This window comes from Protopterus annectens, chromosome 2.part2, assembly GCF_019279795.1.
Source record: "Protopterus annectens isolate FY-2018-M chromosome 2.part2, PAN1.0, whole genome shotgun sequence".
NCBI lineage: Eukaryota > Metazoa > Chordata > Ceratodontiformes > Protopteridae > Protopterus > Protopterus annectens.
The window spans coordinates 563,479,754-563,498,376 of NC_056730.1; the positions used below are offsets into that span (position 1 = coordinate 563,479,754).

The window sequence follows — 18,623 nt, forward strand, 5'->3', positions numbered from 1 at the left end:
GAGTCCTATTGGGGACCTGGAGAGTGAGGGAGCAACCAGCCCCAGACTGACTGTGATCTCTGTGTGCTCTTACAGGAAATTGCACTTTACTGTATTTGTTATCATTTCCTCTATATGAGATGCCCCTCACTGGTGTTAGTGGTGAGGATTGAGGCTCCTTGATTGCTGGGCCAGGGCACGGATGTCACATAGGCCACTCCTAGTAGACTTGCTGTTGGTCAAACTACCATTTGTATTGATAGTAACATTACACAGTAAGATTGGACACCCTTTGTTAAGGGCCTTAAAGTAGCTGATAAAGAGGTTGCTGGTGGCAATGATAAATACCTTATAGTCTGGACAGAAGGAGGCATAGCTAGTAAACCTGTGCTAGGTGTGTAAAACAAATCTCCAAGTGTGTGTGTGTCAGCTACTTGGGCCAGGACACGAACCACTGGTTAGACAGTGAGAGTGTTGGAGGTCTTGGCTTGGCCACTCAGCTGAGATCTCAACTCTATAGCTGTGCCAGTGGGGAGTCTTATTAGGGATCTGTTGAAAGAGGAAGAAACCAGCCCCAGAGTGACTGTGGCCTCTGTGTGCTCTTAAGGGAAATTACATTTTACTGTGTCTGTACTTATCCTCCCAATGTACATCCCCTATTGATGCTAGTGGTGAGGATTGAGACTCCTTGATTACTGGTCCAGTAGTGCTGCGTCACAGTCCCAATTACCATAGACACTGTTCAAACTTGTCAGTGTGCTGATTATTTTCTTCTTTACTTTTACATTGATTAGAGATATTTGGATTTAATGTAAAACTTTTATTTCAAAATTGATAGTGCAAGCACTGATAGCCATTTGCTAAACAAAACAATACAGTCTCACAACAAAAATAGACTTGGCATAAACAATGAACTTCTCTGCCCTTGAAACTCTCATTCATTGAAATGGCATTAAACCCTACATTCAAAGAAAATGCATCGAGCCAGTGGCAGTGGCAGATTGTCTACCTTTAGACTGTTTTCAAACCATAGGCCCCTTGCACACATTTTAGGACCATGCATGCATGTTTTCTTTGATTCACCTTCCTAATTGTACTAAATTATATTTCTTGTATAATACATCACCACTTGTTAGAGTGTGTTTTAAATTTGTAGTTATGAACATTTTTTCAGCAGAAACAAAATCTATGAAATAATAAAGACAAAATGAATCATTTCAGAACATTTCAAGCATTAATGGCCATTCAGACTTCTGTCATTACAATCCACCAATATCACTCAATATGCACAATCTCTGCAGAAGTAAAAGCCATCTGAATAATTCCACATTAAAGTGATTTGTAACTAATGAAGAGGTTGCTTCTGGCAAACAACTTTACATTTCAGTGTTTCATGTGCCTGCTGCCCTTGAAGAATGAATTTCCTATGTTGCATTAAAAAAACAGTAAGCTGTTAATATTACAATAGGAAATGGCTGCCAAACCAATAAGAAGTTCATAGCTGCTACACATCTCATTCAAAGGCAGACACACTCAGGAGTGCAGCACCACCATCCCCCTAAAGTGCATCACAATATAAGCAATCCATCTACATGGTGTGGGGGGTAGAACCACAGCATTCTGCACCAAAGGTAAGTATACTACCTGTTGTGTTACTAACACTGCTTTCAAATTCTCTAGCACAAACATTGAACATTTGCTAAACAAAACAGCTGCACACTGAAAACAGACTTGTCATGAACAACAGTAAACATCTCCTCCCTTGAAACTCACAATTCCAAGATAAAAGGTTGAAGCCTGAATAAGTTAATTAACTAACCTGCCAACCAGACTGAACAAGTTAATTAACCAACCTGTACACACAGCTTCAACATTTGCATCTTTGCACATTCAGTCCAGCTATTCCGGAAAAAGAGTTAAGAATTCCTTTAGAGCATAAATAACGTAAAGATTGCGGATATAAGCCTCACATTTGCATGAGTCTTGCCTCATTTATCTAGAGCTGCTCAACGCTTGGCAACAGTGCCAGAGACTTGAAGATTTTGCTAACATCTGAAGCCATCCTTGGCTAGACAAATGAAATAAATTATCATTTTGCACTTACATTGCTTAGTTTCATTATACTGTGAAAGTTTACTGTGCTATTTATTGTTTTTTTTTGCACGTCTTTAAAGTTTAAAGTTGCATTTTCAAACTGCTGTTAGAGCTGCTGCTCTGCACTCAAATACATTGCATCTAGTGTTTCTTAGTTAGTATTAGGCTTCTGTTTGTGGTCCCTTAACACGTTGGCTACAAACCATTCGTTTTACATTAAGAGGGTCAAAGTCTGCAGTCTTGTGGCAGAAGACAGTTTCACCTATCTGAGCTGGGAATCACTGGGGGAAAGCCCATGGTATGCTTACCAGATTGGGCTTAGGGCATAGTTAGTGTAAAACTTGCTTTTTCTGATCATATGGAAGCCCCACGTTTGTACGAAGCTTCTCTTCACGCAGTGGTGGTTACTCACTAGAAGTTGAAATTTCCCTATAGAAAGCCTTCAGAACTTTACCTCAGTCCTGTGTTACTCATGGGGCGGTGAGCAGCATTTATACATTTAGTTAGAACTGTTTAAGTATAGTTTACCTTATTATAGCACCCACATGGGTGCTGGAACCATAGAGTGAGGGGGGAGGGGAGCCCTGCCACTTTTGCAGATCATTCATACCTCCCAACTGTCCCATATTACGTCTTTATTTTTGAAAAATTCTCATTTTCTGTGCTTTATCTGATGTCATCACATGCACGATGACGTCAGCTCATCCAGCCTGTCGGAAATGAGCTTGCGGCATGTATTTCCGGGTTTCCGGCTGGAAAGGACTGTTATATTTAGCTGTGAAGGGTTTCCGGTTGGTTTTTGCACGCCGGAACGGACAGTTATATTTAGCTGTGAATTTATTTTCGGAAGCTGCCTGCTGCCTGGGTGAAAGCTGCTGCTACTTAGAGGATGGAGTCTGGACTGTTATTTTCAGAGTGAGTAAGCAGATGTGTGTGTGTGTGTGTGTGTGTGTGTGTGTGTGTGTGTGTGTGTGTGTGTGTGTGTGTGTGTGTGTGTGTGTATGGGTTAGGAATTATATTTATGTAATTGTTGGAAAAGTAGAGATGCTTTGGATACTGCTTCTTTCTTGTATTTCTTGTGATTATAGCAGACTGATAATGTTTCCTGGGGCATGTTGTCATCTTGTGCCTGTATTCTTTTATCAGTGCTCTTTCCATAAATCCTGGCTGGTGTTTTGTAGTTATATGCAGTATATGTTGTTTGAATCTGTTGGCTAGTGTTGCAGTTAGTAACGTGATATCTCAGTTAATTCTAGATGTTGATCCATAGTTGTAAATTAATCTGGGGTTTCTTCCTGGCTTTGAAACAAATATAGTTGACATGTTCAGCTATAGGCTACTAATACTGTATTCAGGAATATAGTGAAGAGCATTGCTAAGATTTTGTCCTGTTTTATCTTTGGGTATTTTATAAAATATTGTTTTGCATTCATCTGGACCTAGAGTTTTTCCTAAGTTCAACAGGTGAATCACTTCTTGGACTTCTTAAAGAGGTATGTCATGGTATCCTTTCTATTTAGCTTCTGCGGGTGGTATCTCACCTTTAAAACTGTTTAGATAGTACACAGTAGTCATTTTTCATTATTTCAGACATCTTTTATTCCTCTTTACACTTTTCTAAGAGAGAATTAAGGTTAGCATAGTTAACTGCTTCTTCCTCTATCCCGAATGTAAGTTTTTAGGTTTATTTACTTTCAGAATATTGGCAAGTAATCTTGATTTTATCTGCCACTATTCTGAAGAAACAGTTATATGTGAAATGGTAGATCTTGTGCTAATTTCATTTGACCCATTTTATTTCTATCATTATTTTTCTGTAGTTTTTCAAAGATTTTCACCTTGATTTCTAACTTCTTGATTGCATTATTTTGCATCTTGTTACGATAAGATGCTATATTAATTACCCTTCATCTTTTTACTGCTTTTAGGCTGCCCGACTTATATCTAGTTTAATGGTTTGCTCCATTAGGATAATGTGAACCCAATCTAGGCATTCATTAATCTATTTTTTAACTTGTTCATCATCCCTTAGGGATTCATTTGTTTGCCATCCAACATGCTTGGGAATCCTATTTTTTCTTATTTCTTTTTCAGTTTTATGATTAGCTCTATAATTGCATGGTCAGATATAGTTATATGGTCTACCAGGATTTCTCAATTTCATAGGTTAGTTTGTTAGTGATAAGAAAATAGCCTGTTCTGGACATTTTATGAGATGCCAAGAAATAAGGCTATTTCCTCTCTGTGGAATGCAGTTTTCTATATGGTTATGACAGATTGTGTGATCTAAAGTAGTCCCTCATGGTTTCTGTGTTAACTTCATCTTGTTTGAGTCTAGCATTCAATCTACCTAAAATTGGGTCAAAGGTTGTATTCTATTCTCCAGCTAGTATGTCCATATATTCTACGTTTGTCTAAAATCTGACCTAGTGTTTGTAATTGGCTAAGCTTAAAATGTCCTCCAAGTGAACCTATGTTGTGGTAGCAAATAGTTATAAAATAATTACCCTTTTTAGTTCACTAAGTGCTCCTGCCACCTTCTGTGCCCCCCCCCCCCAGTCTTTAACAGCTTCCGGTGCCTATGTGCACCCAGGACTATCACTGCTCAGAGACCATCTGGTTTAAGTGCTGGGCAGCATTGCTGGTTAGGTTAGCTGCAGATTACACCAAATAAGCACCCTTCCCTCATACAGTTATAAACACCCTCTGCCTATATCCCTTGCAAGTACACATTAGGACCTGCAACCATGGATGGGCATTTGCCTGCTATCTCTGGATCTAGTTTGATGGATATGGGCATCCTGAGGCAATGTAGCAAACTGATGACCACTTAATTCTCGAACAGACCAAAACATTATGTGAGAGATGCAGTTACACATTAACACAGGAGGCTAGACTCTCACATATAGCAACAAACAGGTTGTCAGAGACTCACACACATCACTCACTGCACTCACAAAGGACTATACACATAAACCCACATACACGAAGGTGCTCAGATATAATTTACCAAATGTCAAAGGCCTCTCAGGCACAGTTCGCAGAAACTCTGCATGCACTCAAACAAGACAATTCCCATCACAATACAAATCCACGTCTCATTTTGTCTCAACTACCAAGCCCATAAGGCAAAACACTCTACAATCCAATATTCTAGTCATAGGAGACTCCATTGTGAGGCACATTGATGTCCCTCTTACTAGGCTGGATAAGGACAAAGCTGCCTGTCAGGGGCCAGGATCCACCAGATCATGCAAGCACTCAGGTCACTTACTCCAAATACCAGTATGACTTAGTTATAGTCCATGTGAGCATGAATGACCTGAAACCTACCTCCTTGGACTATATGAAGAGAAACTGCTTGAGCTCTCAGAATGTGTGTCACAAGCTGGTATGAGCCTAGCATTGAGCAGCATTCTACCATCTCCAAGGATGATGCCACATTACCAGCAGAAAATGATCAACCTTAACAATTAGCTTAATTAGTGGTGTCATTCCGAAGGGGTCCAAAACTTGTCAGTCTGGGAGGACATAGTTGAAAGGCCATGCTGCTTTGCTAGGGGTAGTCTTCACCTGTCACCTCTAAGCTTTCGGATACTGGCCAAAACATTATCTACCCCCATAATGCCTTTTTTAGGCATTGCCAAACAGATATACCTTCCAACATAACAAAAGCTACTCAGGATAAGCTAAAGGTGTTACTGCTCAATGCTAGCAGCCTCAACAAGAAACTGCACTCCTCAGAGGCTCTCATTACCCCGGAGAATGCTGATATCTATGCAGTTACTGAAACATAGTTTGCATGACTAAAATGCCTTTTATACATTCTAACCAACCACTTTACATGAAAGAGCAAAAGGGGGAGGTGTATTCTATCTACATAAAGGATAAGCGCACTTCAAGGCTGGTCATACAATATGACATGCTTGAGCTACTCCATGTCCAACTAGGCATGGGAAACGTCCATTACCATAGTCTTACTAGCTACAGGTCCGCAACCATGAACCAGGAAATCCAAACATCATACCTGAAGTTACTAGAATCACTCGCCATCCAGCCGAATACCATACTCATTGGTGATTTTAACTACCCCTCCATTAATTGGGAGGCATACTTGACCACTAACATGCAAGTCCATAAATCCTGGCTGGTGTTTTGTAGTTATATGCAGTATATGTTGTTTGAATTCAAAGGCCCTGGAACAATTAGACTGCACTCCCTCTAGGGAAACAAATATTGTAGATCTGGTACTCACCAATCTTGGAGAGTGCTGCAGCTGTCTCCCCAGTGTGATGTCCTCAAATATCAGACAACAAAATTGCCCCCCCCCGCCCACCCCCAAAAACATTAAGAACTTCTCTAAGGTAAATTACCCCCATTAAGGGATGGCATAGCTAGTTTCCAAGCTCCCCCAAATCCAGAAAACACAGAAACGTGTGCAGAGGTGTACGCAACCCCCCTGTAAGACCATATAAACAACTACATAAAAATGGGAGTACCAGACTGAAATAAACCCAGGTCAAACCACAACAATGAGCCACCCTAGTGCACCCCTGGTGTTAACAGATTGTACAACAAAAGAAAGAAAATCTTTTTGAGAAGTAAGAGTGAGTATGCACAACAGAGCAAAACGTTGCTCATTAGTCCAAGCAAGTGAATCAGGGAACTAGTCAAGTCTCTGAAAACAGACTTTCAGGTAAAATAGCCTCCAAAACAAAGGATAACTGTAAGGCATTTTTCATTTATGTCCACAGTCTTAAGGACACCACCCAGAAATGTGTGGAATTAGTTGTAGATGGCATCAGCTATACTCAGTGGTGGCTGGTGACTTCAAATCAAAGGGTTGCTGCAGGAGACAGCTGAATGGTTGGGGGTCAACTGGAATGGGTGTGGCCAACTAGAAAGGGGAGGAGCTACACTCACAACTACAAAAATTGTAACTTTAATTAAATACACTGGCCTGGGTGCCAAACCATCATTATGAGAGTACAATCAAGACAAAATGAAGTGTAGAAGAAAAAACATATTTCAGTCCATTGGCTGCATGACAGTTTACTTAATATCTAGATGGAAACAAAAAGGTTGTGAGGCATGAAAAAATAAATTACTTTTTAAATACATTACTGGAATGCTAGTCAAAATCAAGTATAAGAAAAACAAGCAGCACTCAACTCAAACCACTTCTCCTTGTACTCCAGTTCTAATTATAATTTATATTCAGCTTTATTAAAGTACCAAGTAACATGCTGAAAGTAGCAGTCTCTGTGATACCCCCACTTGTAAAAATGTTTCTTATCCAAAAAAGACCTGCTGCCTAGCAACAACTATCTACTTGTTTCATGGGGAAAACATGATCAAAGTAAAAAATGAAAAGTAAACAGGAAACAAGCTCAACATACATTGCTTAAAGGATTACTACACATGATATGGACCACACATGATAGATTGGCATTCTGTTTAGTTTGCAGGTAAAGCCTGTAATGAGCTCTTAAAATAATGTAATCCTGTCCTTTATTACAAATACTGTCATATGCATTTCAATACCCAAGGCTTATATGTTATCTAGTTATGTAAGTATTCTCTGCATGGCAACAACAGAAAGGCTTTCAATGTTGGCAATTCTTTAACAGTATGCTTATTAAAACTTACTTGCATCTTACAATCTCAGACAAGCTTACCAGATGGTTATTAAAGCACTGCTATTTACACAGAGCAACAGGCACTTTCTGAATAATAATAAGCATACATCAACAGTATAAAAATATGACAGAAACCAGAACATTCTGCAAAATCAAGGACAGATGAAAAGCCATTGTAGTACTTGTGTCTACCTTGGATGGGGATAGTCTGCACATTTACACTGCATAACTTCTTGCCTTGCTTGGACACATCCAGAGTCACTACATGGGGGAGTGGGGTGCAACAAGTATGTCACAATTTGAAATGTCTCTGGCTGACTGCGATGGCCCTGACACATTTTTCATACCTCTCAACCTCAGAGCAAGAAATCTGGACAAAGCCATACCGAGAAGTGGGACAAAGGCCCAAAAATAAGGACAATTTTTAAATATTGCTCTTATAAACTTAGAAAGATAATAGAATAGTAGGTATTGCATTAGTATGAATTTTCTGAAGGGTATGAAATCTGAAACTGAAATGTCTGTCATTATTTTCTAACCTCAGTCTTTAATGATTTGCCACTAATTTGCCAAAAAACCCACAATTTTATGAAAAATGGACCAAAAATGTGATTCAAAAATATAAAATAGCCACACAATACAGCTGGGAAGCTGTCAAAGAAGGGACACATTTTAATATTAGTACTGCTAACTTGAGCAGCTGACAAAATAAAATAATCTACATGCATTTCTGAAATAAACTATAACTGATTATTACAGTTATTTATTAATTGTAAACCCTCCATGTTTTCTTCCAAAATTGCCATTTTGTGGAGGGATTATTAGGGGAAGAGCAACATTTTGAGCCAAAATCGAGGACAATTGAGAGGTTTGGATATGCCTAGTTCTATAAAGCAATTTATTTGCATGTACCTCTCAACCTGTTAATGCAGGAAATCTGGACAAGGCCAAATATATGGGGGGAACATATAAACAGTACTAAAAATTGCTCTTGTATAAACTGAGACAGTTGATCGAATAACAGGTCTTGCTTTAGCATGCATTTTTCTGAAGGTTATGAAGTCTGAAATTCAGTGTCTGTCATTATTTAGTGACTTCATTCCTAAATGATTTGACAGAAAATCATACATTTTATGAGGAACAAACAAAAAATAAGAAGCAAAAATCTATTCATTCTGCAAAAATCTGGACAGTTGAGAGGCATAGTTCAGCCGGGGCTGTCTTTGAGTGTGCTGCCCTTCCCCCCTCACAAAATCATGGTCGAATGGAGCTTCCCCCCCTACAGCCATTCCAATGAACCATTAATTGGCTATTTCACCCCATTTACCATAAACACTAACGTGCATACTGCTTTACTTCTGCGATGATTTGGACTTCATTTAAAAGTTTTATTTTGCATTTTACAGCACAAACACTAATAGATATCATATCTGCTAAACAAAGCAATGCAGTCTCACAATGAGAACAGACTTAGCATTAAAACTTCTCTGCCCTTGAAAACTCAGAATCACTGAAATCAGCATTGAAACCCACACTCAAAGAAAATACATTTTGCCAGTGGCAGATTAACTTTAGGTTTGGGCTGTTTTCAAATCACAGGCCCCTTGCACACGAAACATACACATGCTCTTTCATACACCTTCCTGATTGTATTAAATTATATTCCTTGAACAATACAGTACAGTTTTAGAGGGTGTTTTAAATTTATTGTTTTGAAAAATTTCCAGTAAACAATGAAACAAAATGCATGCACCAGTAATGACAAAACTGCCCACTTCAGAACATTTCCATCATAAAAGTCTACTCAAACTTCTACAGTCCACCAGTATCAGTACATATGCACAATCTCTGAAGAAGTAACAGTCATCTAAATAATTCCACATTAAAGAGATCTGTAACTAATGAAGAGGTTGCTGCTAGCAAACAACTTTGTATTTCATTGTTTCATCTACAAATAAAGTGCCTGTTACCCTTGAAGAATAAATTGCCTATCTTACACTAAAAAAAATGATAAGCTAGCAATATTGCAATAGGGTATGGATGGCAAACTGATAACAGGTTCATAGTTACTAGATATCTTCACCAAAAAGGAGTGCAGCATCCACCCCTTTTGCAACACAGTACAGTATCAGCAATGCATCTATCTACTGTGGGAGTAGAACCCACAGCCTTCTGCATCAAAAGCAAGTATACTACCTGTTGTGCTATTAACAATGCAAGCAGACTCAGCATAAGCAGTACTAAACTTTTGCTCCCCTGCAGCTCTCAGCCCCTTGTAAAATCTACTCACTCATTTGTATCTCTGAACTTTGCAGCAGAAAGAAATCTGGAAAAAGCCAAAATTTATTGTGGGGGGGGGGGCAAAAGCCCAAAAACCAGGGACACATTTTAAACATTGCTTGTATAATGTTGGAAAGTTGCTAGAATAAAATGCTGTGTTACCACCATATATTTCAAGCCTTAAACCCAGGACCCTGTGCAAAACAGTCAGAGCAACATACCACTATGCCAAATCAGCTGTTTTGTGAAAGAGGAAGATGGAAACTTAAATGGCTACCATTTAGTGAATTCAGTTCTCACCATAGCACAGCTGTCAACATCTTAGCACAAAACACCTGAACAAAGCCAGTAATGGGTGAATACAGCCCCAAACATTCAGAGAATTCAGTTATTTATTTATTTATTTATTTATTTGCAGTTGGTTTACCAGGATAGTCCATTGGGCCAAAAATGGAGTCCTGGGGAGAAAAGCTCCAATATAGACAAAATTAGGTACATATAATAACTACAAGATAATTATATAGAGTAGAGATAAAAATTAATACATTTAGGCTTGAATTTGAGAAAACATTCAAAGATGGGGAGAAAAGCTGTGATATAGACAGAATTAAGTAGATGCTATAACTACAAGACAATTATACAGAGTAGAGATAAAACATTAATACATTAGGCATAAATTTGAGAAACATTCAGAAATAAAACAGTATTGAGATATGCAATCAGGGGAGTTATTGAAGAAGAAACTCAGAGGGTCTTTGTTAAATAACTATAGTGAGGAAACATAAGCTTTAATAGGATGAGTGTGAGGGGAGATGGAATGTTACAGATCTATGAGGGGAGGGAGCAAGAACAATCCCATTGGGATTTTAGATATGTATGAAGTGATTTTTTGAACATGTATTTGTTAGTGATAGTACGAATGGATGGAGGAAGTGAGTTCCATAGACGGGCAAGGTTAAAAGATAGTAAGTGTTTGCCTGGGGGATGACATGGTTTGTGTACTATTAATAGGTTTTGGTTGTTATTCATATTCAGTTCTCACCATAGCTCTCAACCTCTTAGCACAAAACCTGGATGAAGCCAATAATGGGGGAATACAGTCCCAAAAATAGGGACAAATTTCAAGTATCCATCTTATACACTTAGAAAATTGTTAGAATAAAAGCTTTTGTGTTACCATGCACTTTCTGAAAAATATGAAGTCTGATATTCAAATGTGTGTCATTTTTAACATTTGTTAACCAGGAAAGTCTGACTTGGAACAAAAGCTAATTTTTAGCAGAGGCCCAGGGAGAAACACTCTAGACAGACACATGTCTTTGTAAGATGGGAGGACACTAGAGGAAACAAAAACAGGGAGGGCATACAGACTCCACACAGAAGGTAAGGCACCCCAGCTAAGAATCAAACCAGAGAACATGTACCTGTCAGGCAACAATGCTACCACTGCACCAATGCATTACTGGCTTTGCAAGGAAACAAAAATACAGAAACCACAGATTTTATGAGGAACAGAACAAGTATGAGGGAAAAATCTGCAACATTTTTTCAGATGGTGGTAGGTAAGGAATTCAGGATCTTGCCACCTAGGCCCAAGGTACAGGGTTCAAGCCTTATTCTCTACCCACCACCATGTAGCACCTGGGGCATTTCACACGCACACACCCTACCTGGGACTGGTCCGTTTGTTGCAGCACTAAGTCCTTCCTTGCAGAAAGCCCTGCAGCACTAAATCCAATCCTACCTTCATTCGTTGGAGCACTAAGTCCTTCCTTGCACTAGAAAGCCCGTGAGATGTCCTTCCCTGATGAGCCTGCCAACGTTGAAGTCCGATCCCTTTCCAGTGACAGTCTATGCAGTTACAACTGCATAGACTTCTGGGATCTCTGCACTTGAATGCTTCTTAATCTGGACTGCTGCTGAGACAGTCTGCGCATGCTCTGGACTGGTTAAGCAGCAGTTTGGATATCGGAAATGCTGCTAGCTCGCATGTGCGAAGGTACGCTACTTGCAATAATTTTTTTTATTTTCTTTCTTTATTTTTATTTTACTTTCTTTCTTTTTTTACAGCTGGGGGGGCTGCAGTCCTGCAGTCCAATAGCATGGGCCACCCTTGGCTATACTCAACCAGAAGATAGAGCAAATCTGCTGGTCAGCAAATTCATCTCAATTTTCACGTCCTCATAACCCCCAGTTCACCCCAGGAAATACCATCCACCACTCCACCACCAGTTATCATCAAAGAACAGGATGCCACTGCACTTTCTAAAGTTAAAAACACAGTTTCAATGGGTCTTGGTGATATACCAGGTTGCCTCTTAAACAGCTTAAATCGGGACTTAGACTCATTAGGATCTCTTTTTAACCACAACCTTCAAACTAGCTTTGTCCTGATAGAGTTTAGGACAGCAATAGTCATCCCTCTGCATAAAGGGATACATGTACTGACCTGTGAAATTTCAGACCCTTAAGTCTGACTAGTCTTATATGTAAGGCCATGGAAAGAATAAGCATGGATCTGATAAATAATGACACAGGAAACCTCCACACACACACACACACACACACACACACACACACACACACACACACACACACTGGGCCTGACACAATGTAGCTTTGTCAACGGCAGGTCGTGCCCACTGAATCTGGTGGATTTCTCTGATAAAGTCCCCAAGGCCATGGATGAGGGTAAAAAAAGTATATGCCACCTACCACATCCTGGCCAAGACATTTGACACAATTTTCCACTCAGGTATTATAAATAAACTCACAAAACTAGGCATAAATCCCTAAGTCACCAGATGGATAGCCAGTTAGCTCACTATCAGGACATGTCATTAAAGCGGGTGAATCCTGATCCAACAAGAAGTCAATAAGTAGTGGTGTGCCACAGGGCTTAGTGCTGGGAACACTCCCATTTGGAATATATTTCTTTGAAGTCTAGGCTAATGTGGAAGGCCTCTAGATGAAAAAGTTTGCCAATGACTGTAAGTTGGGGACAGTCATTGAAACTCCCAGTGTTGTAGATATCCTTCAGGAGGGTCTAGATCAGACAAGCAATAGGCACCAGAACCATGGCCTAAAATCAAATGAAAAAAATGCCTTAGTACATCCTTTTGGTAGTCAAACACCCCTGCAAATTACAACATTAATAGCACACCCCTAAGAGTAGATTCAGAGGTAAAAGATCTAGGTACACAGATAGACAGTAGCCTGAACTTTGACCGCCATGTGTCCACAGTGGTGAGGAGGTCCTTCTATTTGGCACAACTTATTTATTTTACATTTGTTTACCAGGGTGGTTTGACTGGGGCAGTGCCCATTTTCACAGGAGGCCTGGGGATAAAAACACCAGCCTAAGCTTACATACAAAATCATACCATCAAGTAATAGAAATTATAGACAAAAAATGAGTGTTAACACATTTACAGGATAAAAATGTAAAAACAAAAATATATACATAGTATTAAATAGAACAAGACTTTAAACACTTGAATATAGACAAATATATGGCTGAACTTATATATGTGGAAGAACATAACATTAGTTAGGAAATTAAGTAGGGAGAATCACTTAGGCAAAGTAGTACATAGTAATGCTTCCTTGGTGAGAGTTGCAGCTAGGAATGTAACTACTTATAGAGAAGTAGTGTTGTTAGAAGGGATATGTTAACAGAGTTAGTACATATAGCCAAATTGTATAAGTAGTGCTAAGTTAATAATTAACCTGGAGTGTTACATGTGCAAAGCCAGGATTCAAATAAGTGTGTTTTGAGAGATATTTTGAAATGATTAAGATTGCTTATGGATCTAATACTATATGGAAGGGTATTCCAATCTTTAGCAACAAAGTTAGAGTAAAGAGAGTTGCCTGCTGTATTAGATACTTTGGTTACTTGGATTAAGTCTTTGTTAGATGATTGAGGACTATGAACATTATAATAGGGTTGTAGAAGATTTTTTAGGGAAGGTACATTGTCAGTAACTTATAAGTAAAGGTATATATTCAGATCCAAGGAAATTATAGTTCCGCTGTACTCAGCCTTCATTAGACCAATAATCGAGTACAATGCTACATTTGCCATGTACTTGACTAAGCACTTACAGCAGCTGGAGCAACCTCAGAGGTTCCTCACAAAGAAAATACAGGATGTAAATATGTCCTATGGAGATATACTAAAAGCTCTATCCCTTTACTGTCTCCTACCAATTATTAAGGGTTGACCTATGCCTGACCTACAAAGCACTCACAAACTCAGCGCTGTTGGAGCTGCTACACATCTGTAAGTCAAAGAGCACAAGGGTCACCTGATCTAGGGATCTAAACTTAGTTAGCGACTCAAACAAATCATGCTGCAGAGACAAATTTGTGTGCCCCAAGAGATTGGCCTTTCTTCTGAACAGGTTTTCTATTCATGTTAAGCAGACCCCTTCCCTGGCCCTCTTCAAATGCAATTTGCATCAATGCATGGGGAATCACAATTTCACATCTGGGATAGTGCCTATGTCCCTTATGGACAGGGGCAGTATGTAACATAGTCGAGGCATAGGCACAAACCCATGCCATCCTCTAGCCCCTAGGGGCCATATATTTAGTAAAATTGGGTTATTTTGGCTAGGCTTGTAAGGGCTTTTAAGCCTTTAGCCTAGTAATCTCCTATGAACCTATGGACAAATGGATCAACAGGTTGTGCCACAACATGCATTTCTCAACAATAAAGTAGAATGAGACTAATGTCTAGCATTATTGACTTTTTGTAGCTCTCAGTTATTTACAAGAAAATCAAAAAAAAAAATGACGAGTGTAAAAGCAGGAACATTCAGCACAATCAAAGACAGTCTAAAGGCATGCTCACTATAATAGGATTACATGTCATAGGACTGGAGAGAGTAGTAGGACAATAGCTTACAACTCTAGTTGAATATACCCAAGTCTGACTTCACAATTCAGTAATCAGGTTCAAAAATTCACAGAGAGAAAAAAAAAGGGGGTGGGGGTGGGTTAAGAAGACTACACTCCTACAAGAAAGCTTTGTGGTGAAATTCCAAGTTTCAGAATGTTTACCATGCAGTTCAATGATCTTTCCACAGCATTGTTGGTGACATTGTATTTAAGGGATACTTACCTTCATGTTCCTATTTATCCAGTATGCAGGAAATTTGTAAGGTTCTTTGTACTTTCATAGAATTCTTAGTTTTCTGCTTTAGCCTTTGGTCTTTCAACTTCTGAAGGATATTCACAAAATGCCTTGCTCCTGTCACTGCCTTTTGCAGACATCAGGGAATTCAAATATTTATCTGGATGATCTCCTGGCCGCGGTGGTGCAGTGATTAGCATTGTCTCCTCACAGCAAGTGGTTCTCTGGTTTGATTCTCAGCTGGAGTATCTTCTGTGTGGAGTCTGATGTCCTCCCTGTGGTCGAGTGAGTTTTAAAGACATGCAGGTAGGTGTGTGTGTGTGTGTGTGTGTGTGTGTGTGTGTGTGTGTGTGTGTGTGTGTGTGTGTGTGTGTGTGTACCTTCTGTGAAGGTTGGGAGCTGGACTGGCAACTCGAAACCATAAAAACTTCACTGCCAATCAATCTGCAGACCAGTGATCCACTGTGGCAACCCCTAACTGGGAAAAGCCGAAAGACATCTCTCATCTGGATGATCTCCTGATTCAGTTTCTTCTCAAGATACTATGGTTCACTTTGACCTAACCTGAGTGGAATTTCACACCTCTTGATACCTGCTGAGTTCCTACCTGGGCAGCCTTCACCTGAGCTAAATTTCTGAGAGTGCAGTTTTCTGTCCTACTTGTAAACAAATGCATTTATCTCAAAAAATACAAAAAAATTACAAAAAAAAGTTAAAATACAAAAGTTATACAGCACACACTCCACTTCACAATGGTGATATCAATATGGCATCCATATCAGCAATTTTAGTTTTAAAAAATGTTTCAGTAATATGTAAAATGAATTATGTTAATTATGCAAACAAGTATTAATATGTCTGTAACCATAGTAGATAGGCCCCCAACTATCAGTGCAGCTTTTGTTCATGCAGATGTGGTCTTCAGCTCATTGCAAACCAGTTTTGTAGATGGCACTCCATTTCTGAGGTGTCTGCATAGTTGTGATCTGCACACATATTTGCATATTTAATGGACAAACAATTCTAAGTAATTGCAAAACAGTGCTAACTGGACACCAACTACCAGTGCAAAGTTTTTCAGAACTGTGTCTGCTTTCATATGATACAATGGAGTACGTAATAACCATCTTCTGGTTCATGTTATTAATATAATTATTAACTTATGACCTATACTCATTATATTTCTAGAAAACACAGATTTTCTCTGGTACAGAGTACATAATTTTTCTGAGGAGCCACTACTAACCTCTATAGTGACTGTTTTATCAATGAATCCTAAGATACATATATATAGCACTGAGTTTTCCCATATTGATATGCTCATTCCTGCCATCTGTCCCAGCTCATCTCCTCTGACTGCTTATAATCTAGCCCCCCCACACACATGCACATAAAGTGGTAAACAGATAAGCACACTTCTGCATGATATGGGAATACAGTACAGAAAAGTATGGCATAATGGCATTGGTTGAATTCTGTAGTCTAATGTCACTAAGGTGTTTCAAAACTCGATCCTGGATAAGGAGTTCTTGTTTGGTAGCCTCACTGAGAAAGTTTTTGAAAACTAACAATAAAGGGAAATGAATCAAGAGTTAAATGATTTTATTTGTCTCCCACACCTAGATGCAACAGGAATTACTCCTCTAAATTTTGGCCAATGCTTCCAAGGCAAGAAAAAGGAAGGCCTCCTTGAGGCAAGAGACTAAGACAGAGCAAAATGTGAAAACAACAATATACTAGATCGGGGAGCCAAAGACTCAATTCCCCCCAGAGAGCAGCTGTGACTATCCACATCCCTTCCTACAAAATCCACTGTCCTTTGTAGGGGGACTTCCTTCTTCCTACAACAGTAGCAAGTCATCATAAGGGTCCAGTGGTTCTTAAATATCAGCTATTTATTTCACACTGTTCAGAGAAAAAACCTTCCTAGGGATATCAAAGCACCCAAAAGACCAAGAGGGACTTCTTCCTGCTATCCTAATAGAACTTCTACAACAAGTGTCCAGTCCATTTAACCAGTTCCTGCAGGAGAAGAGGGCATGGAGTTCTACTCAAGAATATTCCTGGTTCCAACAAAGGAAGGTACCTGGATAACAATCCTAGACTTCTCAAAGGTTAAACGTGTTTCTTCACACACCAATGTTCAAAATGCTAACCCTACAAAACTGTTGTCCATGATCTTCCAGGGAGCCTATATGGGGACTCTAGACCTGAAAGTCACCTAACTTCTTGTTCCTATAGCCAAGGAACTCAGAAAATATCCTTGGTTTCTGGTAGGAGGATTATGCTACCAGTTTTGTGCTTTACTATTTGGTTTGTCTACTGTTCCTAGAGTTTTCACCAAATGTTTAGTACTGGATATAGCCCATTGCAGCACTTTAGAAGTTCACATTTACAACCTTGACAACTATCTGATCCAAGGGAAAACCAACCTAGAACTTCAGACAGCCATGTAAATCATCATGGATTGCTTCCAGAAGTTAGGCCTCACCCTCAACCTCCACAAATCTCAACTACAGCCACAAGCAAGAATTCTATTTATGGGAGCACTGATAGACTCAGTACAATAAGAGACCTTCTTATCCCAAGACAGGTTTTCTTATTTGACAAGCTATGTGCAGAACTATGACAAAGTTAGACAGTCACTGCAAGGGAATAGCTAAGGGCCCTTGTATACATGGCATCCTAAACCTTAATAGTTCCTCTCGCAAAGCTGCACATGGAAAAACTACAATAATTCCTAAAAATCACATGGGAACATCATTCACAACCCTTAAAAACCCTAATGTCTTTTCTCCCTTGCCTGAAAAAGAAATAGTTTGGTGGAACCTAGGGGCAAACATATGTCTACAAGAGATAGACAAAACCATCACATTGGACAGCTCAGACATTGCCCAGGGTGCACACTTAGGAAAGTTGAAGGTGCAGGGCATCTGGACTCCAGAACAAAGGAAACTGCACATTGACCAAAAAGAAATGCTGGCAGTGGTTCTAGCTATAAAAGCCTTCCAAAGCAGCCTTATCACAGGAACAGTGTGGATTTGGACAGACAACACCACAGTTATATGGTACATAAACAACCAAGGGGGTACTCATTCTTACTCCCTGCTCAGTCTAGCAATAAAGGTATGTCTTTTTCCACAAGAATTACAACTGACACTAATACCATCCTACATTTGAGCCTGGAGCAACACAAAAGCAGATTTTCTGAGCAGGGACTTTCTGGACCCAATGAATGGATGTTGAAGAAAGCGATTTTCCTGGACCTCATCCACCATTGAGGATACCCCAGTATAGATCTCTTTAACTCTCCTCAGAACAGACAGCTACAAAGGTTCTGCTCCAGGACAAACAGGGCATGGAGAGCAGACTCCTTCTCCTTCAAATGGACAGACCTCTTCCGGAATGCCTTCTCTTAGTTACCTTTATTCTCCAAGGTACTGCTAAAAGTCAAACAGGCCAAACATGATACTCATAGCCCCCTTCTGGCC

At 39.5% G+C, this 18,623-nt stretch overlaps 1 long non-coding RNA gene across 1 annotated transcript in view; it reads left to right on the forward strand.

Annotated features, from left to right (window-relative positions):
* Positions 1-2,897: 2,897 nt before the first annotated feature.
* Positions 2,898-18,623, forward strand: part of LOC122795721 — a 306,947-nt gene continuing 291,221 nt past the window's right edge. The window contains exon 1 of the long non-coding RNA XR_006363851.1: positions 2,898-2,988. This is a non-coding gene — a long non-coding RNA (uncharacterized LOC122795721). The remainder of the gene's footprint in view (positions 2,989-18,623) is intronic.